Source organism: Chrysochloris asiatica, unplaced genomic scaffold (genome assembly GCF_000296735.1).
Source record: "Chrysochloris asiatica unplaced genomic scaffold, ChrAsi1.0 scaffold00021, whole genome shotgun sequence".
NCBI classification, from domain to species: Eukaryota; Metazoa; Chordata; class Mammalia; order Afrosoricida; family Chrysochloridae; genus Chrysochloris; species Chrysochloris asiatica.
Window position 1 is genome coordinate 7,171,626 of NW_006408539.1, and position 24,735 is coordinate 7,196,360.

Consider the following 24,735-nt stretch of genomic DNA (forward strand, 5'->3'; position numbering starts at 1 on the left):
TTTCTACTCCCGTAAAGATTTACACCCTCGGAAACCCTATACAGGGTCGCTATGGGTCGGAACCGACTCGATGGCACATAACAACAACAACATATTATCATCAAACCTAAAACCTACACTTGTACTGTCCTGTTCATATTTCTTTTAGTAAGATAATGTTGTTTACCGTCCCCCGCCCCCCCTCCCCCCAAAACAAAACCCTGCCTAAAGCGCTGTAACTTCCAGCTCCGAAATCCCAGGATGCCCAGTGGACAGCACAAAACAGTCGCCCAATAGGTTATTTGGCTCAGGAAGTCTACATGAATGAATGAACTTCACTCATTTCTTCCCTTGCAAACTCGGGTTAACAGGTGGTCACAAGTTTTTCGAAGGTCTTTTCTCTCAGGCTCCTGAAATTAACGGGTAGAAAGCATGGAGTCCAATGTCAATGGAACGGCACAATAGTAATGCAATAAACGATCAGATGTGCGTCGGGCTAAGGTGGGGTTATTGTTTGTCCCAGGAAAGACTATTCGGTTTTCCCGAAGAAGAAACTGGTCGCCCAAGGAATCACAACCCAGAACCCAGGATTGCTGGGGCGCAGGCCCTCTTCATAAAGGACGCGCATGCCGGTAAAGGTCCTGGGTGCACGCAGTTGCGCAGGGGGATCTGGTTCCTGGGACACCTGGACGCGGACCCACCTGGCGGAGCTGAGCTGGCACGCACGGCCCGGGCTGGGCCTGCTGGTGGCCCCTGCTCGCCTACCTCCGGAGGAATCCAGCGAGCGCAGGTTCCGGCGATGCTGCTCAGCTCCAGCGCCCCGGGCCTCCTAGCCAAGGTCGGGTCTACCCCGCCTAGCTGCGGCCGCCGCAGTCCCGAAAGCGGGCTCCGCCCCAGGGCGTGCCCCCACCCTATCCGGCTCCGGGGAGGCTCGGGGAGGAGCCTGGGCTGCCGCCGCCGGGGCGCCCACGTCCCATCCCAACACCTGGCCTTTCTCCCAGTAGCCGCTGCACCTTCCGCACCCCTGTACCCAGCGCGCCTGGACCTACACACCCTCAGTGAAGTTACACAAAGGGCTATTTGCTGCTGTTTTATAAAACGGCTTTCTTAGCTCCCAGTTCATGAACTTTTGTTTGTACTGTTTTGTCACTAACTTTTAATTTAGAAATTATTTTAGATTTACAAAAAAGGTACCAAGAGCTCCACGACCTCGTCTCCAAGTGTCCCCTAATGCCATGGTTCTTCTGTCAAAAATCTAAGAAATGAACACTGGGGTATTACTGTTAAACACCTGACTTTATTCACATTCACAGTTTTCCCACTGATGTCTTCACCTCCTGGGATACCAACCAGGAAACCCATGCGTTAAGACCTGTGGCACCTTAGGATAAACGCATGGCTCTTCCTGGAAACTATGAGTAGGAACAGACTAGACAACACTTAAAAACAACGTATTTGGTTTGGACTCCTGGCGTGGTGCTGTAGGATCAGCACTGGACTCTGAACCACAAGGTCGGCAGTTCAAACCCACCAATTGCTCCTTAGGACCCTACACAGGGTCGCTAAGGGTTGGAACTGACTCGATGGCATTGAACACTAACAACATAATCAGTTTATACTTGGGATTATCATTGCATACTGCATTATTGGTTTTGTTGCTCAGATTGTTCCAGCTTTGACTGAGAGCTCTTCCCATGACCTTTGAAAGTTCATAGGACTGGGGATAATCTGGTCCACACCTTTCCCATTTGAAGGATGTGACAGTCCAAATAGATTAAATGAGTCCCCATATATATCTGAGAGAGTTCTGGTGTGGTGCTGTGGGCTAACGCGTCAGACAGCAAAGACGTTGGAACTGAAGGTCGGTGGTTCAAGCTCACCAGCTGCTCCTATGGTTTCTCTACAGGGTCGCTATGGGTCGGAATCGACTCAATGGCAGTTCACAACAACATATCTGAGAGCTGTTTTGAATTTTCACAAAAACCCTGTGGTTATTGACTTCCAGACCAGACTGAGGAAAGATAATATTCGACCACCACCGCCACCACCCCAAGAAATGAACTTGTCCATTGGGACTCAATTGGAAACGTGAAATTTGATGGTTCTTATGCAATGGAGTCCTGGTGTGGTGCTGTGGGTTAATGCGCCAGACTGCAAAGCCATTTGAACTGCAAGGTTGGCGGTTCAAGCGCACCAGCTACTCCTTGGAAACCCTATACAGGGTCGCTATGGGTCGGAATCGACTCAACGGCGCTTGACAACAACAACAATATGCAATGTTAGGTTACCTAATCCTTGTAATTATGTTTTTTATATATAGTTGTTATGTGCCGTGGAGTCGGTTCTGACTCATAGCGACCCTGTACAGGGTTTCCGAGGCTATAAATCTTTACGGGAGCAAAAAGCCTCATCTTTCTCCCGCAAAACAGCTGGTAGTTTCGAACTGCTAACCTTAAGGTTCGCAGCCCGATTCGTAACCACTACGCTACCAGAGCTCCTTTTCCCACTAATTGGAGCCCTATTAAGGGCAGAGTAGAACCGGTCCATTGGTTTTCCAATACAGTAAATCTTTACTGAAGCAGATTGCCACATATTTCTTCTGTGGAGCAGCTACTGGGTTCAAACCACCGGCCTTTCAGTTAGCAGTCAGGTGTGTAACTACTTGATATACACATGCATAAATTATGTTCCCAATATAGAAGTTGATGTTTACTGCTAGTTTAAACACTGAAGAAATCTAGCAGTCGAAGTTCCTCTGTGACATTGTTGAGTTTGCTCATGTTTGCATTTGCAAATTGGTCCCATAAATACCACACTTCCTCCTCCTGACTTTGGCTCTGGGCCAGCATTTGACGCTGCCTGACGTTCCTAGGTCTTCTCTCCTCTCTTTTCTTAACCCTTCTCAGAGAGGGAAAGCTACTTCTCCATTGGTCCAGATCAAGTCGGGTATGATCCTGTGAGTAAGCCACACAGAGCTCTGCAGTTCTCTTTCAAGTCTGTTTTACAAAGTTACTCAAATCGTTAAATATTAAAATATTTAAAGGAAAATATTTTGGATTTATCCTATACGAAGTTGACAAGACTGGAAGTGAAGTGAGATTTGTGTGCACTTTCGGGGGGCGTGGAGATGACAGACTTTTAAACACACTAATCTGTATGAAGTATTGATTGTATTTCATAACTCTGCAAAGTAATTTTTAATAAACCTTGTATGAGAGGAAGCAGGGAACCACCTGGGATTAATTAAAATGTGAACTTATACAATTTTACCAACCAAATAGATATTCTCAGCATCTATAAACCATCCTTAAATAAATAAGTTCAGTGATATGACTTATAGGTTGGAAATTGGAGCAGGGGTAAGAGATAAAACTTTATGGATTTTTCTTACGGTTGTAGCATTTCATTGCTTATTTCTATGACATTCTATGAACAAATCATTTGAAATAGCTGAAGTTTTAAAGCTGTTTTTATTTACATCTTACATGAGATTGTATTTTTTAAATAATTGTTATTATATGTATTTTGTAATGGCTGGTTAGGTTTGATGAAGATTTTGTGTGGCCAAAAGCATGCCTAACCACATTCTCGACGGCACTCTGATTGAATTAACCCCTGCAAACCACAAAGTTCAAAATCACCAGCTGCTCCTTGCTATGACTCTGAACTGACTCAGTGGCACTTAACAACAACAACAACACTACTGACTCTGTGTGTGTGTGTTTGGGGAGAAAAATCTCTCCTCCTGCAGCATTTTGCAGTTTGCTGCCAGCATTGAAAAGGGTCTGTTGGCAAATCAAATGCACACTTTTAGAGTTCCAGTCCTTATAACATTCAGTCTGGGGTTTGAAACCGCAGACAGAAGGAAATGGGTTTATTTGCTAAAAGGGGGGAAAACATAAAAGAAGGAATTTTGTCTTATGTCACGTCTGGACTTCTCCCCTCCAACCCACCCCACCCCCAAACACACACACATGGTTTAACTCAGACCATAGTTGCACTACACCCAACCACTACACCCATCAACATGCGTAATCACAGAGCATGTCATCTCGCACCAAATAAGCAAGCTATTCTTTAAAACACTGCGTCCACTCCAACCTTGCTGCCTTGTTGCCACTCCAACACGAGCAGCCTGGGGTGGCTTGTAGTGTTCCACACACATTATAGTGCTTCTCACCTTCTTCATCTTTGCTCCTGTTTAGGTTTTATGGGTTTTGCTGTGTATTCTGTTTTGTTTCATTTTCTCCACAGACTAGCCCTTCCTTTCCTCCTTGCCCTGAAAACATCTTCTTAATTTATTTATTGTATAGAGGGAATCCTTTTCTGAAATTCCCAGCCAACATTGGACATTTCATTTGGGTCTTATCAAAAAAAACGACTTGATAGATTGCATTGGCTACTGTCTTGGCTTCCTGTTGTTGTAGTAGTAGAAATTGCCACAAACTTGATGCTTTAAAACAACGTACACTTACTATTTTTCAGTCCTGTAGATTAAAGTCTGATATGGGTTTCACAAGGCTAAAGTAAACTTTCACAAGACGGTGGTCACAGGATTGTTTTCCTTTGTGGAGACTCTTGTGAAGAATCATTTCCTTGCCTTTTCCAGTTTATAGAGACTGCCTTCATTTCTTGGTTTATAGCTCCTTAATCCAGCTTCAGAGTCAGCATCACTGCATCTTGGCTTTGAATCTGATGTGACTCTCTCTTCTACTTATGAGAATGCTTGTGATTTTTGAGGTCACCCAGAAAGTCTTGCATATTTCCCCCATCTCCAGGTCCTTAATCATACCTGAAAATTTCTTTTACCACATAAGATAAAACAGTCACAGGCTCCAGCACCCAGTCCCTCTCTTTCCATGAGTCCAGAGTCCTCAGCTGCTCCCTCTCTCCATGTCCCCATCTCTGCCTCCTTCTCTGGTGTCGCTGCTTCTCTGGATAGGGTCTGGCACTCTGCTTGTGCTCTTTGCCCTTGATAGTCCTAGGGTCCTCTGTTTCTGTACTGTAAGATTTACTACTCCCTTCTACCTTTACAGTTGTGACAGTCACAATTAATCATGATAGCAATTTCTCACTATTGAGTCATAAGAATCTTATCTCCAACTCTTTTCACCAAACCCTCTAGACAAGACGAAAACTATTCAGTAGGGACTCTACCTTTCCCTGCACACTCTTAAACTAAACTCCCTCTTGAAAACTTGTAAATCAAGGACTTATTCGGTCGTGTATATATAGGGTTGCTGTGAGTTAGAACCAGTTCAACAGCACCTAACAACATCACTATCATTTATAGTTGTGCTCCTAAATTACTTCATCATTCACACATTGTAGTGTTGTTAGCTGCTATGCGTAAGAGAACAAAACACTATCTGGTTCTGTGCCATCCCCATGACCAGAAAGAAACGTATTGAATCATTGTGGTCCATAGAGTTTTCACTGACTGATTTTGGGGAGTAGATTGTGGGGCCCTTCTTCCAATTCAGACATGAATTTCGAAACCCACTGCGGTAGAGTTGATTCCACCTCAGTGACGAGAGGACAGAGGAGAGCTGCTCCATGGGATTTCCAAGGCTATAAACCTTGATGGAAGCAGCGAACTGCATCTTTCTACTGGAGAGTAGCTAGTGGGTTCAAACTTCTGACCTTTCGGTTAGCAGTCCAATATTTAACCCTTTACACCTCCAGGGCTCCTTAAACATTGTTGTTGTTATTGTTAAATGCCCTCGAGTCAGTTCCAACTCATAGCAACCCTGTTTAATATTCCCAAGGAGCAGCTGGTGGATTTGAACTGCTGACCTTGCTGTTAGCAATCTAGTACTTATCCTACATAGTGCCACACATTAATTAGGCTTTGTTATTTTGAAGTCAACCCACCAAGATTAGAAAATTCAGGCCAGAATTGGAATAAGGAATTATAGCTACAAAAAAATAATAGCTAGCCAGCCTACACCACTCTGTCATGCTACCTCCACCCCAACCCGCCATGATTAGTAAAAAAAACTTGACTGTAATTGAGTGCTGGTGTGGCTTATCTGTAGGATAAGCACTGGGCCATAAATTCAGTTTGAACTGTAAGGTTGGAGGTTCAAACCCACCAGTCGCTCCTCAGAAACTCTATAGAGGTCGTTATGATTCAGAACCAACTCAGTGGCACTGAACAACAACAGCAGTAATATCACAGACAACAAACACACCCCCTGCTAGCTATAACTCACTACCCCCACCCTGCACCTCCACAGATGATAACTGGTTCCTATGGAATCTTATCAATATATGTATCTTCTTTGTTAGAAAGTAAAGATAAAAAGAACGCACTCTTCAGGAAAACTGAATTTGAGGTTTGTGCCTTCAAGTTCCTTGCCTGCATGCTTGCAATAAAACTACTTTTCATCTCCTCAACTCAGTGACTTTCTTATTGGACCCGGAAACCTCACCTGTTGCAATCCTCTCTTAGCTGAAAATTGTTATTGTTGTTAAGTGCCGTTGAGTTAGTTCTAACTCACAGCAACCTTATATAGGGTTTCTGAGGAGCGTCTGATGAGTTTGAACCACGGACCTTGTGATTCAAACAGACCTTGTGGTCCAGTGCTTATCCTACAGTGTTGTTGTTAGTGTGAGGAGTTGGTTCCATTGCGTAATAACTCTGTATAGGGTTTCCAAGGAGCATCTGGTGAGTTTGAATCACCAACCTTGTGTTTATCAGTCCAGTGCTTTTCCTACAACAGCACCACAATTAGATGGCAGCAATTTGACATTTCCTATTTAAGGCAGGTCAAGAACCCTTGACAAGATCATCACCAGGGCATGCTTTCATCACTTCCATGGCCCCTCCACCTGTCTGTCACTGCTCTCCCCTCAGCGCATAATGCCAACATAAAGAGAGTCTGATGCTGGCAAATTTCCACATTCTTCTCCCTCCCCTGTGCTTACAGCCTTCAAGACTTTCCAAGACTTACTAGGTATAGAAGGGAAAACAAATATGATTAGATGTTAGCAGAATTTAACTCCTGTGGTCCCCTGAGTCTGGCTGAGCCCACATTATGAGTAGCTAGGGGAAATGGAGTTTATCTCCATGTCTCTAGCAGCTTATAACAACAATCCATTCACAGCTATTTAATGAGCATCTACTCTATGCACGCTGAGGCATTGATTCCATGCGGAAGACCCCAGGTAAATGCACAGATGTACAACCACCACACATCTGTCAGTGGAGGCTTCTATGAGGCTACAGTGCTTTCAGCAGGGCTTTCAGATGAAACTGGACGAGGAAGAGTGGCCTGGGGATCTGTGATCTACTTCAGAAATTCAGTCAATGGAAACTCTACAGATCACAACAGCCTGAATCACTAGCCAGCGTGGAGCTAATACAGAGCCAGGCAGCATTGTGTTCTGTTGTGCTTGGAGCCAACATAAGGAATTCTGGTAGTGTAGTGGTTACGAAGCAGGCTGCTAACCTCAGGGTCAGCAGTTTGAAACTACCAGCTGTTCCGCAGGAGAAACATAAGGCTTTCTGCTCCCATAAAGATTTACAGCCTCGGAAACCCTGTACAGGGTCCCTGTGAATCCGACTGACTTCACGGCACATAACAACCACCACCACTTGACCGCAGCTAACAACTATGTAAATTGCTATGATGTTATGGTGAGTTCTGGGTCTGGTTTTACAACTGTTCATTTCTATGAGTTTTCACTCTAAATGTGTAGGTAAGACGTGTGGTGGTGGTAGTGGTGTGCCGTGGAGTCGGTTCTGACTCATAGCGACCCTATATAGGATTTCTGAAGTTGTAAATCTGTGTCCCAGAGGCCTCAGGAGAAGCTAAGACTTGAGCTGCAGCTGTCCTCTTAGTACCTTCTAAGTTCTGGGTTTGGATCGAGTCTTTCCAGGGTAGACACAGGCAAAGGCATAGACACAAGTGAAAGTTCAGGCAGATTTGAGAGCTACCAATTAGACTAGGGAGAGCAGTGCTTGCTCTAGATAAGCACTGGACTGTAAACCACACGTTCGATGGTTCAAGCCCACCAGCTGTTTGGTGGGAGAAAGATAAGGCTTGAATATTTACAGCCTTGGAAACCCTATACACTGCCACTATGAGTCAGAACTAACTCCATGGCACTTTACAACAATAATAGCAATTAGGATACTGCAGCCAAACAAGTGGGAGACAAAGCACAGAGCTGGGAGCAAACCCTGACTAGCAGACAAAAGATCCAGGAAATACATTTTTCTTGTCCATCTCTACTAAGAAAGGCTGGACGACTCATTGTAGGAACTGAAACTCAGGTTGCTGTTATGAGTTCATTAGTGAAACGCTTAGGAAATATTTATGAATAAAATGAGTGTCTACTTGTATGTACAAGTCTCTCTAAACATGTGAGGCTTTTTCTAAGATTCCTTTCACAGAATAGATACAGAAACTCAATATGCAACTCCTGGTTCAGCAAGTGTGCTGACCAATCCCCAAAGCTGCCACCTGCAAAGGTAATGCCTGTATGATTGAGCCAATGTGAAACAGGACAAGGTCAGCCCAGGGTATCCTTTTTTAAAACTAGTCTTAGAAGACTAGATGCTCTTTCAAAAATGCGCATTTAAAACACTTTAGTATGGTATGCCTTCAGATTGACTCTGGCTCGTAGCAACCCTATATGACAGAGTTGTTGTCACCCTTAAGGGCCATTGAGTCAGTTCTAGCTCATAGCAACCCAGTATAGGAATTTCAGTAAGCAACTAGTGGGTTTGAACCACCAACCTTGAGGTCAGCAGTTCAATGCTAATCCTACACCACACAAACCAGTACTCCATATACAGAATTGTTGTTGTTGTTAGGTGCTTCAAGTCGGTACCGACTCATAGCAGAATGAAACACTGCCCAATCCTGGGCCAACCTCACTACTGTTGCCACACTTGAGTCCATCGATGCTGTCACTTGGCCAATCCATCTCATTGGGGGTCTTCCTCTTTTTCTCTGACCCTCCACCTTACCAAACATGATATCCTTCTCCAGCAACTTGTCCCTTCTAACAATATGTCTGAAGTATGAGAGATGAAGTTTGGCCATCTTGGCCTCCAAAGAGCATTCTGGCTGCACTTCTTCCAAAACGAATCTATTGATTCTTTTGGCAGCCCATGTTGTTGCTGTCAGGTGCCATCGAGCCGCAACCGACTCATAGCAACCCCAAGCACAGCAGAACGAAACAACGTCTGGATCTTGGGCCAACCTCACTACCGCTGCCACACTTGAGTCCATCAATGATGCCACCTGGCCAATCCATCTCGTTGGAGGTCTTCCTCTTTTTCTCTGACCCTCCATCTTACCAAGCATGATATCCTTCTCCAGCGACTGTTCCCTCCTGACAATATGTCCAAAGTATGAGAGACAAAGTTTGGTCATCTTGGCCTGTAAGGAGCCTACAACACCATACTCTCCTCCAACACTGTAACTCAAAAGCATCAATTCTTCTACATAAATGGCTGTATATTCCTTTAGAAGTAATAGGTTCTGGTATTTGTAGAAGATGCCCTGGTAGTGATGTGGGATACGCGTTGAGTGGCTGACTATAAGGTTGTTAATTCAAACCCACCAGTTGTTCCTTGGGAGAAAGATGAGGCTATCTGTTCCTATAAAGATTTACAGTCCCAGAAAACCTAGATAGGGTCTCTGAGTGGAAATTGACTCAATGGCAATGGGTCTGGTTTGTGGGATTTGGGGTCTTAGTGTCTAATTCCACAGTTAGCTGGATTCATGCTGCCTTAGCAAGTGTTGGCTCATGAATGTCCCTCTTCCCTCTCTTCATTATCAGCCCTTCTCTCCGAATGAAGAAAGCATGGGACTAAGGTGGGGCAGGCATGCCTTAGAGGGGAGATATCTATTTTAACATATACTGGACTGTTAACCACAAGATCACTGGGTCAAACCCATCAGTCACTACAGGATCACTAGGAGTCTGAACTGTCTCAATGGCACTTAACAGCAACATCCATATATTTCTAAGGTTGGAGGAATGATATAGAGCCCAGAATAAGGCTGTGGGAAGGTTGAGTTAGGGACGTTTTTGGTTCAGTATTTCTTGGGATTAGCACTAGTGAGGTTGGAGTGAGTGTTTGGGTCCACATGGCACTGTGTTCCAAATGCAGGGACCTTTCAGTGGCTGGGACTCCTGGGCACTGAATCTGTATTAGGGCCAGTTTAGGATTTCAGCATGAGAACCAAAAGCCTCATTCTAGTGTTCCACCCAGCAGTAAGGAGACCAGCTCTTCCCACCTCTGTATCTCTGCCGTTGCCCTCTATTTCCTCTTCCTGCCATCAGGTGGCTTCCGTGTCCTTGCTATGCAAACCTTTAGTGTCCCTGAGGGGTAGAATAAAGCAGCTTTCAGGCAAGCTACATCACCTCTCTGGGCTCCAGTTTCTGTAAAATGTGTCCTAGCATATAAATCCTTTCAGCTGCTCACTACTATATTTGTCATACTTCCTAATTTTGAGAAAAAGAGGAAGACACCCAGCAAAATGGATTGGCACAGTGGCAGTAGCAATGGCCTCAAACATAGCAATGATTGTGAGGTTGGCTCAGGACTGGACAGTGCTCCATTCTGTTGTGCATAGGTTCACAACAGAACCAATAGAGTGGGTACCGACGCGATGGCACCTAACAACAACAACAACAACAACAATTCTGGTCCCTAAGAGTGAGACTTCGGTAAAACCTGCTTGTTCCTTTTTCAGATGAGAAGTTGGACCAGGTCACCTCAAAAGCTACTGGCCATCCTGTGAATTGACAACCATTGGGGCAGGTGCCCAGTTCTGAAAGGATAAGCCAAGTTCTATATGATGGAGAACCTTGCTCAGATCTCCTCCATTCACAGGGACTGTGGGGGCAGGGATGGTCAGAAGACTTCAGAATGGAATCTAGGGTTGGTCAGCATCATGACTGATGCTTCAAATACAAGGAAGATACTCAAAGACTAAGGTCAGGGTGAGAGTTAGTGGCACATGGAGGCAGAATTAGACAGAGCCTTTGAAAATAACATCAAAAAGGAAGGAAGCTTTTTATTGTCTAATAAGCATTCTATAATGATTATCTGTGCTTTATTGACTTTGCAAAGGTTTTCAACTGTGTGAATCACGACAAGCTAAGGACCACAATGCAGAGAATAAGTATTCCGGAACACTTAATTATATGTATGAGGAACCTGTACATAGAACAAGAGGCAATTGTTTGAACAGAACAAGGGGACACTGAATGATTTCAAATCAGGAAAACTGTGCACCAGGGTTGTATTCTTTCAACATACTTATTCAGTCTGTGTGCTCAGCAAATAATCCAAGAAGCTGGATTATATGAAGAAGAACGTGGCATCAGGATTGGAGGAAGGCTCATTAACAACCTGCAACATGCAGATGATACAACCTTACTTGCTGAAAGTAAAGATGACTTAAAATACTTGCTGATGAAGATCAAAGACCTCAACCTTGAGTATGGGTTGCACCTCAATGTAAAGAAAACAAAAATCCTCACCAGAGGAGCAATAAATTTGTTGTTGTTGTTATTAAATGCCATTGAGTCCATTCGGACTCATAGTGACCCTGCATAGTGACCCAAGGAACACCTTGTGGGTTTGAATTGTCCACCTTGGAATAGCAGCATGATAAATGGAGAAAAGATTGAAGTTGTCAAAGACTTCACTTTGCTTGCATCCACCATCAACACTCAGGGAAGCAGCAGTCGAGAAATCAAATGATTAGGTAAATCTGCTGCACAAGACCTTTTTAAAGTGCTCAAGAACAAAGATGTCAGTTTGAGCACTAAAGTGAGCTTAACCACCCAAGTCATGGTATTTATAGCCACCTCATATGCATGTTGATGTTGAATAGGGAGGAAGAAAGACTGTAGAAGAATTGATGCATTTGAATTATGGCATTGTAGAATAATATTAAAAGTACCATGGACTGCTAGAAGAACAAACAAATCTGTGTTGGAAAAAGATAACCAGAATACTCCTTGAAAGCCAGGAGAGTGAGACTTTGTCTCTTGTACTTTAAACATTGTAAAGAAGGACCAGTCCCTGGAGAAGGACATCATGCTAGGTGAAGTGGAGGATCAGCAAAAAAGAAGATGAGCCCCAATGAGACTGGCACAGTGGCAGCAGTAATAGGCTCAGATTTAATAATGATTGTGGGGATGGTGCGGAACCGGGCAGTTGTGCATAAGGTCATTGTGAGTTTGAATCGACTCAACGGCACCTAACAACAACAGTGATAGTTACCAGGGAAGGAAGAGAGAATTATTCACTTGGTAGAGTGTACACATGTGCTACCTTGGGTGATGGGAAAAGCAGTTAAAAAGAAAAAGAAAAGGAAATTGCTTTCTTCTTTTCTTTTGTTTTATTTCCCCTTCCCCCCATACTAGAAGGGAAACAATATCTACTTACTGTCTCATTAGGACAAACCATTGGGAACTTTCCTGCAAGTAAAAAGAAAAAAAGAAAGAGGTGGGGAGGGAAAAGGGGGAGAAAAGAAAAGGGAGAGAGAGATTTGGAAATGGATAATGGCGATGGGGAGTATGGCTGGCATGACTGGATTGTCCTTGTGAAAATGGTGGAAATGGCAAACATTTTGCTGTGTATATCTTGCTACATCTTCTTTAAAAAATGTGAGGAGTGCATAGACCTAGCTGGAGAATATGTTGAGAAATAATAACTGCCCATTTTGATGGCTTTTGTTTCATATGTATTTCTATGATTTTATAGCAATAAAAAAAGTAAGGAAGGGCAAGAGGGAAAGCAGCGTAGAGAGAGGGAGGAAGGGATGGAAGGAAAGAAGACAGAAAGAGAAGAAAGAAAGAAGGGAAGGAGGGAGGGAGGGAGGAAAAGTAGACAGGAAGATAATTTGAGGAGTTAAATTTCTCTTTCTTATCTTTAATTAGAAGTGTTAATTTTTTAACTTATTTATATATACAGCTGTGTATACAAAAATTCACACACATATCAATGTATATCAATGAGTTCTTGTATTAATAACACAAAAGCAGTACAATTAGAATGTGGATATTATTTTTCTCTAAAATGACTATTTTATGCATAGATTAGTAAAGATTCCACTCTGTCACCAAAATAGTCTATCATTCTCAGTGCTTTTTGACATAGTATTAAATCATTTTTTAAAAAAGATCTCTTACTTTTGAAAAGATGTTTCTATTAGTCATTGTTTAGTAGAGTGCATTTTTACAATTAAATGTTGCCTGTAAGTATATTTCTTTTGATACTTATGACCTATCTTTCTTTAGCTACTGTTGTTGATTTTGCCTTTCTCAAAGTCAGGCCCCAAATTCAGAATAAAACAACTATTCAGATGGATTTTATGCAGAAATGGTTTCTGGGGCTCCTAAAATGGACCTTAAGTGACGTCAATACTTGTTTCTTTACACTATAAAAGGAATATGGTTTGACTAAAAGTCTCCATATCTTAATTCATTCAAAATTATAATGCATATTCTTTTGTTTGAATTTTGTTCCAATAATTCAAAATAACTGGAAGAAGGAAGAAATCAAAATAGGAGTTTATCTTTATAGATTAATTATATGTAATACATATATGCTGATGTACATATCTTTTAATGATTATATGCTTTGGAGGTTAAAAAAAAGCAAACTCGTGATTAAGCACACAGTCTGATGGTTGTCTGGCAAAGCTTTGTTTCTAGGTTTCTAGATTCACAAATCCTGTTCTTTTAATTCATGAAGAGTCTCAATAAATTCTGCAAGTGCTGGCTCACATACATGGAATTCTCAGAGGCCTTGTGCTTCCATTGGTTCCTCATTAGATCCAGCAACCAAGGCATAGCTCCCATTCACAGCAATAGCAACACAGGTGAAAGCTTCAGTTGATTTATTCCTAGAGTTTCCACTAAACTTACCCATTCCCTGTGCTGTACACACACCTCTGCCATAAAAGCAGTCTTTTATCGCTACTTGCATGACCGTCTATGAAATAGTGTTTCTTTCACACCATATGTCACTATCCATTACAGTCGAATGAAACCCAGCCACTCTCCTTCCTTTAACATAAAGAAGCACATGACCACTTTCCTCTAATCTCCTTTCAATAAAACCTAAAAACCCATTGCCATTGAAATGATTCTGACCCATAAAGACCCTCTAACATGGAGGAGAACCACCCCCATAGGATTTCCAAGTCTGTAGATCTTTACGGAAGCAGGCTATCATGTCTTGTCTAACTACTGACCTTTTGGTTTGCAGTGAAGCACTTAACCAGTGCATCACTAGGGTTCTTCTACTTTCCATAACCCAGATTAAACTTTGTTTGATGATGATAGTTCATAATTACAAAGAAAAACAAACAATTGCTTCTCACAGTCCTCTGTGGCCTATCATAGATGTAAACTTACCCTTACAATATTAGTGTCTCCCAGAAATGAAATTAGTTCCATGAAATTGTTCCTTCACAGACATGCCAAATGCAGAACAATAAAAGAGCAAATGTTGATGCTGATGGTAGGTATGATTTGAAGTTATTCCATGACTTTGAAATGGTCTAGAAATGAAGGGACTTCTGTTATCTGTGGGAATCCATATAACATGGGAAATGAGTGGAAAAAAAACAAAACTCTCAGATATCTTACAAGTATCTAAAGAGATTGTTGTTGTTGATGTTGTTGCTAAGTGTCGTCAAGTCGGTACAAACTCATAGCTCCCCAGTGTAGGCTTTCCGAGGAGCAGCTGGTGAGCTTGAACTGCCAACCTTGCGATTCAAAGCGACCTTGAAGTCCAGCGCATTGATACCCACAGCGCCACATCAGGACTCCATGTAAGGGAGGTAGCCATACGCCAAAAAACAAACTGGAGTTTGATAGAGAGTATGTGGCTAACTGTCTCCTTTGCCATGAGACCAGAAGAATTTGGTAAAAATGTTCTCTTTGGTATTATCCACAATAACAAGCTAAATTGGCATCCATCAGTATCCATCCACATTTGGTGGGTTCATTTTAAGGCTATCGGGGGGACATTACCAACAGCTACTCTCCTGACAGTTGTACAATCCTGGTGTTTATAACAAAGGAGTGAAAGTAACTGAGAAGGAGTAACTAATGAAGTAGAAGCAAAACTAGATTTTCAAAGTCCCCTATTTCTTTGTTAAGTTCATGGCTCTCTAAAACACTCCCAGAAGATTCTATTACAAGTCCAATTAACCAGTTAATAAGCAGGATTAGTGTGCAGTCATTTAAAGCTTATGTTATTTGTGCTGCCGAGCAAACACATTTAAAGCTGACACATGCATGCTATTGGTGGTGACCACTGTACCATAATAATTTGTTAAAATAAAAAGTAAAGTTATTTGTTGTTGTTGAGTGCCATCGAGTTGGTTCTGACCCATAGCGACCCTGTATAGGGTTTCCAAGGAGCAGCTGGTGACCTCAGCTTTGCAGTCTGGCACATTAACCCACAGAGCCACACAGGGCAGTTCAAAGAGATGAATCCTTTTCACATCTGGAAAGAAATCTAATTGGTAACATTTCCTAAAAACAGATATGGATCAAAGGTCACATCTTTGCTAGCAAGTAAATGTCCCCTTTGTGTGCACAAGATTTTCACATATGGTGTCAAATTGTGACAGGTGCCTGGGAAGTAGGAGTTGCTGATTTGGTAATAGGAGCAGGCAACAGGTTTCCCAGGCTCACCCAGGGCCCTGACATTCTCTGGCAGTGCCTCTCCCAGGGCATTAGTCTCCCTGGACATTAGTCTCCCTGACTCCCCACACTTTTGTCCTAAGGAGACTTAACTCCCCTCTGTAGGAGACTCTACTGAAGTGATGCTCACTTAAAAATTTCAGCTTACACAAAGGACCAAATGCTTTGGGGAGAATTCTTTTTGAATGGACTAGCTCTAACAAGCGTAAAGGAGTCTGGGTAGCCCAAGCAGTTTGCAACCAGGCTGCTGAGTCAAAGGATGGCACTTAGAATGCATCCAGGGGCTCCACAGAAGGCAGACTTTGTGAACTGCTTCCATAAAGTTGAGAGTGAAGAAAACATGACTTCTCACAGTTCTACCTTATAGCACAGGGAGTCACCGTGAGTCAGGAGCCAAATCAGCAGCAAGGAACAATAACAACCGCAACCTTGGTACACTGAGGAGGTCCTGGGCTGTAGGCTGGATGCTCATGAACCCTGTCTCTTAATCATGGCTTCTCATGGTCCTCTCTGGCCTTCCCAGAGGGTCAGTCATTTTCTCTCTGCTCTCTGTCTCCTTCAAGAGCCCCTCAAACTCAGCTCTAATGCTTGGTTCACCGGATCGAGAATGACATTCTTGCATCCGCCTGGACTTTTAGTCTTGTTTGAGTCTTTTTCTCCTCTCTAGAAAGGTCCTAAAGTATCTGATGACGTGAGACCCACCTCCTACCTTTCCTTCTGTGTGTCTCTGTGTTGTGCAGCAGGTCTTCCTCAGGAAAGGGGACATCTTCATTTGTTGTCTTGTGCTCAGACCTCAGATGGTCTTCATCTTGAATTTTTGATGTGGCATCACCTCCCTTTCCCAGCTACAAGGACATTTTCCCTTTTCCAACCTGTAAGCTATCTTTGGAGTTCTGGTGTACTTTGGGTTAATGCGCTGGACTGCAAGGTCACTTTGAACCATAAGGTCGTTTTGAACCATAAGGCCGCGTTGAACCAGCCGCTCCTCAGAAACCCTATACAGGGTCGCTATGAGTCAGAACTGACTCAACAGCACTTAACAACAATAAGCTATTTCTGGACTCCTGGTGTGGCACTGTAGGGTAAGACTGGACTGCGAACCACAAGGTCAGCAGTTTAAACCCATCAGCCTCTCCTGGGAACCAGTATACAGTGTCACTGTGAGTCGGAACCAACTCAACGGCACTTAACAACAAGAAGCTGTCTTTACTAGGAACACTGGTAACATAGTAGGTTAAGAGGTGGGCTGAAAACCTCAAAATTAGCAGTTCAAATTTACCAAATGCTCTACAAAAGAAAGAAGAGGCCTTCTGCTCTATAAATATTTTGTTGTTGTTATGTGCCAGAGAGAACAGTCGCTGGAGAAGGATGTCATGCTGGGTAAGGTGGAGGGACAGAGAAAAAGAGGAAGACCCCCAACGAGATGGATCAGCCAGGTGGCATCATTGATGGAGTCAAGTGTGGCAGCGGTAGTGAGGTTGGCCCAGGATCAGACATTGTTTCGTTCTGCTGTGCATGGAGTCGCTATGAGTCGGTTCCAACTCAATGGCACCTGACAACAACAACAACAACATGTGCCGTGGAGTCAGTTCCGACTCATAGTGACCCTGTACAGGGTTTCCGAGGCTATAAATCTTTACGGGAGCAGAAAGCCTCATCTTTAGTCACCAAACTATCTTTGAACCCACCCAGAAGTTACTTTTTCAATCTGAAGAAAAGTTTTCATTATTCATTGATTTGCAACATAGAGAACACTACTAAGTTATGTACCAAGGGAATGAACTGATTTCTCCAGAAATTTGTGAGGCTCACTCTCATATTTAAGGAAATTGTCCTCCTGACTTTGGCAAAATAAATTAAATGTGCATTGAGTAAAATATTGCTACTTCCTACCAAAAGCAAGGAGATAAAGATTTCCCGACATCAATACATACATTTGCCTTAATGTAGTTTTAACATCCTGGCCAGTACAATAATACAAAATACTTTAGAAACTGAAACAAGAACAAACTAATGTGTTTATTTACACTTCACATTCTTCCAAAAATAACTTGAGGTGGAAGATCATAAATATTCCCAATTACCTTAATAGTTAGAAGCATATAACATTTATTAAGAACTGAGAATTTAAAGTGAGCTAAATACCTGAGTGAAATTAACTCAGAGAAGGGGCTCCAAGTATTCAAATATTGATTTTCACTGCAAAGAAATACTGTTCCTTGCCTTACAAAATTAATTAAGCTCTGTGTTAATTAATCACTACGCCTCTATAATGAGAAGCTGCCAATCACCCTGTCAGATTGTTTACAGCTGAAATCCTAGCCTAAAATGCATTTAGTTAATGATCTAAGTTAAATTTAACCAATGTCTCAGGCTCTCATATCAGGGCTTCAAACCGGTTCATTCAGGTTCGACCTCCTGCTGAGAATTTGAGTTGCCACCTCAAATACACTGAATCAGATTCTACAACTTAACAAGATCCATAGGTGATTCATATGTCTGCACAAGAATCACCGAAGATCTTGTTAAAATATAAACTCTGATTCAATGTTTCGGGTGGTGGTGGCATGCCGGGGAGTTGGTTCCAGCTCATAGTGATCCTGTATAGGATTCCCGAGGCTGTAAATCTTTATAGGACCAGAAACCGTCATCTTCCTTGAACTTCTGACCTTGAGTTAGTAACCCAGCTAGTAACCAGAGTTCCTTATATTTGGGGTAGAAATGCAGGCGGTCAAGTGGAAATGAATGGGATTAGAATTGGAATGAAGTGCTGCCTTCTCTTTGTCATTGTTGATGTTGTAAGAGGCCATTGGATAGTCTCTAGCTCCTGGCAACCCTCAGTGTAACAAAATGAAGCATTGCTGGTTCTATACCATCTTTATGATCATTGGTATATGTCGAGGATTGGATTGTGTGCACTAAACAACAACAACTACTACCAAAAAAGAACCAGGAGTGGAGTGCTTATTTTGGATTTAGAATTCTTGCACTGAGGGGGCACAAGCCATGGTATTTCAATCACTTCATATGCATGGTAAAGCTAGGCGCTGCATAAGGAAGACCACAGCAAAAATGAAGCCTTTGAATTATACTTTTGGTGAAAATGAACACAGGGCCTGCTCTCCTTTCAGCATCTGTAGGACTGCATTCCTTGGAGCTCAACATGTGTCTTGACCCCAAACGTTTCCTGGATCTAGTAGCTTCATAACTAAGAGTTTCAGAATTTGGATAAATATGTCACTGGCCTGTAATAAAATAAAAAAGATGGCTGTAATTATTGCTGCTGTTGCTAGTGATGTTGAATGGATTCCCACTCATAATGACACAATGTGTACCAGAATGAAATGCTACCAGAATGAAATGCTGCCCAGGCGTACACTCTCTTCACAGTCTTTGCTCTGCTTAAGCCTATGGCTGCAGTCACTCTGTCAGTCCATCCCAGTGAGGGGCTTCCTCTTTTTCACTAGCATAGTGGTTATGAATCAGGCTGCAAAGCACAAGGTCAGCTGTTCCGCTGGAGAAAGATGAGGCTTTCTGCTCCCGTAAAGATTTACAGCCTCAGAAGCCCTGTACAGGGTCGCTATGAGTTGGAACCAACTCCATAGCACATAACAACAACAATAATACCTTACCAGGAGCTCTGGTGTGGTGCTGTGGGCTAATGCATCAGACTACAAAGTCGTTTGTATTGAGAGGTTGGTGGTTCAAGCTCACCAGCTGCTTCTTGGAAACCCTATATAAGGTCACTGTGGGTCGGAATCAATCGACGGCACTAACGACAACAGTATACCTGACCAAGCATGATGTCAGTTTCCCAGGACTGATCCTTCTGATGATATATTGAAAGTATGTAAAACAAAGTCTTGATGTGCTAGCTTCCTAAGAGCGTTCTGACTATACTTCTTCCAAGACAGATTGCTGCATTCTTCTTACAGCCTGTGGTATAGTCTATATTCTTCACCAAAAGCATAATCCAAAGGCATCAATTCTTTGGTCTTCCGTATTCATTGTTCAGCTTTCCCACACATACGAAGTGATTGAAAATATCATGGCTTTTGCCAGGTGCCAGGTGCACCTAAGTCCTCAAAGCAACATCTTTGCTTTTGAACACTTACTTCTAACTAGTCTTTTGCAGCAGATTTGCCCGATGCAATGTGCTGTTTGAATCCATGGATGCTGCTTTGATGGGCATTGATTGTAGATCCAAGCAAAATAAAACCCTTGAGAACAACAGTCTTTTCTCCATCTATCACCACGTTGCCTATTATTATAGTTTGAGGATTTCTGCTTTATGTTGAGGAGTAATCTTCAGCAGCAAATGCTTCAAGCCTTCGTCACTTTCAGCAGGCAAGGTTGTGTCATCCGCATATCACAGGTTGTTCATGAGTCTACCTCTAATCCTGATGTTGACTTTGTCTTCATTTACATGAAGAATGATATTATTTTTATATGAAGCACTCATTTATTGTTGTTGTTAAGTGCCGTCGAGTCGATTCCGACCCATAGTGACCCTGTATGGGGTTTCCAAGGAGCAGCTGGGGAGCTTGAGCCACCTACCTTGCAGTTCAAATGACTTTGCAGTCTGACGCATTAGCCCACAGCGCCACACCAGGACTCCTCCTTTATAGCGCCCTGTTTATTTTTCAGTCAGAAACAGTATTTTTAGCTCATTACTTTTTGGTTGTTTTTCTTCTCTTTAATTTCTGTAGAAGTTATATAGAAGCAATAACATTAATTTTCTCAAAAATGAAAGTTATAGGAGTCAATAAAGTTCTCCTAGGGAAATGTGAGTCTCTCTGGAACTTGTTTTTAAGTCTGCATCTAACAAATGCCTCACAGGGGCTTTGTGGGTAGAGTTTTAGTTATTGTGTGATAGAAAAATCTATGAAAGTAAGGTTTAATGGACAGTTACAGCATTACACTGACTTGGCAACAAAGTCCCTTAAAACTGGTTTGTTATTGCTAACATTACAAAATGGAAGGCATGGAGCTTTCTCTTCATGTAGTTGCACATTGAGTAAGGATGCAGAGTGAGGAGAGGAAAGACAAGGGTAGGAAATCAAGACAAGGAAAAAGCACAGTTGTGCAACTGGCTAGGGAACAAGCCCAAGTCTGTGGTCATAGAGCAAAGGGCTTGTACCAAGTGGCCCAGGCCACAGCCAGGTGATGTCCTATGCTGGAGTTCAAGGTCAGGCAATCATTTAAGCCAGCAGTCACGAGCTACCTGTGGTAACTGAGCATTTGGAATGTGGCTGGACCCATTTAAGATATGATACAGTATCAAATACACACCAGATTTCAAAGACTTAGTATGAAAAAAGAATATAAACGATCTCATTCATAACTGTTAAAATGCTTACATATTAAAATGGTATTCTGGATATATTGGTGTTGTTATGTGCCGTGGAGTCAGTTCCTACTCATAGAGACCCTGTACAGGGTTTCCGAGGCTGTAAACCTTTATGGGAGCAGAAAGCCTCATCTTTCTCCCACAGAACAGCTGGTAGTTTTGAACTGCTGACCCTGAGGTTAGCAGCCCAATTCATAACCACTACGCTACCAGAGCTCCTTCTGCATATACTGGGGAACATAAACCATATTATTAATGTCATATTCTCTTTATTTTACTGTGACTACTACAATTTATAAATTACACAAGTATATGTGACTTGCCTTAAGTTTCCGTGGAGTAGCCCTGGTTTTAAGTCATATTCTTAGGAAGAGATAAGCCAAGTTTCTAATTCAGGGGTAGGGAACCATTTTTTGTGTCAAATTTTATAACATCATTCATAGGCCATACAAAATTATCAACTTAAACATCATCCTGCTGTATTTGGTCCAACATTTAATTAACTCATATCCAATGTGATGACTAGAACAATGATTGCCTTTTCAGGGCCAGACCAAATGATTATGCAGGTCTGTCTTGATGTGCCATTATGGGTTAATGCACTAGACTGCAGAATCAGTCTGAACCACAAGGTCAGTTGTTCAAGCTCACCAACTGATCCTTAGAAACCCTATACAGGGTCTGTCTGGGTCATAACTGACTCAACAGCACTTAACAACAACAACAATATGGCTCGAGGGTCCTGGTGTGGCATTGGTGGTTAATGGAACCAACTTGATGGCACTTAACAACAACAATATGGCCAGAAGGCCAGACATTACCCCTGTTGTAACTAATTCCCAGGTTACAAACAGTACTTGCCCTATTGTTGTTGTTAAGTACCATTGAGTCAGTTCTGACCCATATCGACTCTGTATAGTATTTTTGAGGAGCGACTGGTGAGCTTGAACTGCCGACCTTGCAATTCAAATGGCTTTGCTGTCTGGTGCATTAACCCATAATGCCACATAATGCTATGTAAATGCACCCTCACTTTGAACCAATTGAACCACTCCTTGTTCATAACAAACTTCATCATAATCACCTTCATTTGCTGCTTATGAAAACTTTAAATCATTGAACAGACTCTGAGCCTTCTCTTGGACCAAAGTAAGGCTAAATCAGAACTTTATGAACCTGTTCCCACTCTCCTACAAATTCTCTCTAACAGCACAGTTAGGGACACATCTCATCTGACGCCTCAGGGCACACTCTTGTTTGCTTTTTGTTTTGTGTTTTTTTGCTTTTTATTACCTTTATTATTTTCTATCAAGTAGAATTTTACATGGAAAATCAGAGAACAAATATGAATTAGGAGCAATTTCAGATCCAATTTTGGGGTAGTATTTTACAGAATTCCTTCTTAAGAAAAATATGTTTTTATGATACTTGTTAAGGGACTGTGGTAGTGCAGTGGATTATGAACTGGGCTTCTAACTGCAAGATCAGCAGTTCTAATATAAACCAAGATAAATATAAGGATTTCTGCTCCTTTAAAGATTTACACCCTCAAAAACCCCATACGGGGTTCCTGTGACCTGGAATTGACTCTGTGGGATGTAACCACCACCACCACCATGGTACCTGTTGGTTAATTTTAGAACTAGTCTTTTCAACATGAAATGAGATTAATGTAACCAGTCTGCATTTTAATTTATTTCTCATTGTTCTACTTTTTTTTTTTTTTTAAAGTTTTATTGTGTATTGTGTGATAGTCTACATGGGGGAACATTAGTTTTACATTCATTCCATCATACATCATCTCATTGCCATAGTTACTATCTCGTCCATGCATCATCACCCAACCAAAGGGTATACCCTGCAATCCCACCCACCCTCCTCCCCTCATGGTCCTCAGCACACAGCCCCTCTTCCTCTCTGGATCCCAAGTCCTCAGCCACTCCATCTCTTCATGTCATCCTCTCTGTCTCAGTCTCAGGCCTCACTGCTCCTCTGGGTGGGGTCCCGCTCTCCGTTCTTCTCCACTGATGGTCCCAGGGCCCTCCGCTCCTAGACTGAAAGGTTAATAACTCCCCTCCTTGCTATAAAATGTCCACCTTGACACTTCCAGTCCTCACAATCAGTCAGGACACACTCTTGTGGGAGAGGACACAACCTACTAGAAGTAGTTTGAAGCCACCTGAAGCTCATTATGTCTAATGAAGGCCTGAGTTTCTTCTTTGTATACTGGATCCTTAAATTATTCTCATTTCCATTATAAACACTGTCATGTTCAGTACTGCTGATGAAAATGTTTTGGTTTCCTAATCATTAATTTTTATGAATGTAAGATATCCATTCGACAAAGCATCTTAACACTGGACCAATCTAATTAGATCCAATGCTGAATCTAATTCTCAAGTGTGGCTTTCACCTGGGATACTGCCACCTGGGATACTGCAAATTTGTGCGCCCAAGTATAGCGCTATAGGATTAGCACTGGACTGCTAACTGCAAGGTTGGAGATTCAAATCCATCAGCCACTTCTTAGAAATCCTATACAGGGTCACTATGAGTCAGAACCAATTCAACTGCACTTAACAACAGAAACAACAACAAATCCAAATCCCACTGAATGTAGAAACACAAGGTAGAAAGACCCTGTTGCTAAAATCCTACAAGTGAGTCTGACCCACATCAAGGTTGGAAAACCTCCGATTTCGAGTAAACATTAGCTAAGGATACCAGATAAGATCTAGGATGCTCAGTTTAATTTGGATTTCAGCTAAACAACAAATAAAATTGTTTTCAGTGTACATATGTCCCAAATACTGTGCAGGACATACTTATACTAAAAAGTTATCTTATTTGCTGCTTATATAAAATTCAGTTTAACTGGTGTCTTGTGTTTTTATTTCCGAAATCTAGTAACTCAATATTAGAGAGCTGGTTCGCAACCCTGACTGTAAAAAAGAACTATCTGGAAATTGTGGGATTATGACCAAATGGCTAAACCCCACCCCCAAACATTCTGATTTGATTCATCGGGAGTGGAACCCAGGTATTTGTATGTATATTTTTTTTAAAGCCAAAGTAATTAGAATATGCAACAGCCTTTCACAGTATTAAGGTAATGTTTTAGAAACATTATTGTACATTGAAATCATCCTGTAAAATCTTGTTAACATCCAGATTCTGATCCAGGAGGGCTGAGGAGGAACCTGAGATTTAGCATTTCTAACTAACTTCCAAGTTATAGCACTGCTATTGGATGGGGGTGGGGAGACTATATTTTGAGCAGCAAAGCACAATGAATACAGAGATGAGGACTCTACTGCCTGATAAAACACCTCCCGAGAAGAAACACAAGGTAGAAAATAATATGCAAATCCTAAGCACCGTGAGATAATTTACAGAACTGTGAGGGTTTCAAAAAAAGGGGAAAGGATCACATCTGGTTCATTCGAGAAGGCTTCATGGAAAAACAAAATCAAGTATTATAATGAAATGTTCAAATACCTGGAGTTGGAAAACCAAAAGGGAGGAATATCTTCAGCATTTCTCAAGATGAAAGACCTGTAGGAAAAATTCCAGTCTTAACTTGCAATATTGAAGGATTTTATGGGCAAAATACTGAATGACAAAAAAGCCGTCAATAGAAGATGGAAGGAATACAGAGTCACTGCACCAAAAAGAACTGGTTGATGTTCAACCATTTCAAGAGGTTG

General features: G+C 42.2%; 1 pseudogene; it reads left to right on the top strand.

The window, feature by feature from the left end:
• Positions 1 to 463: 463 nt before the first annotated feature.
• Positions 464 to 24,735, top strand: part of LOC102825692 — a 47,680-nt pseudogene continuing 23,408 nt past the window's right edge.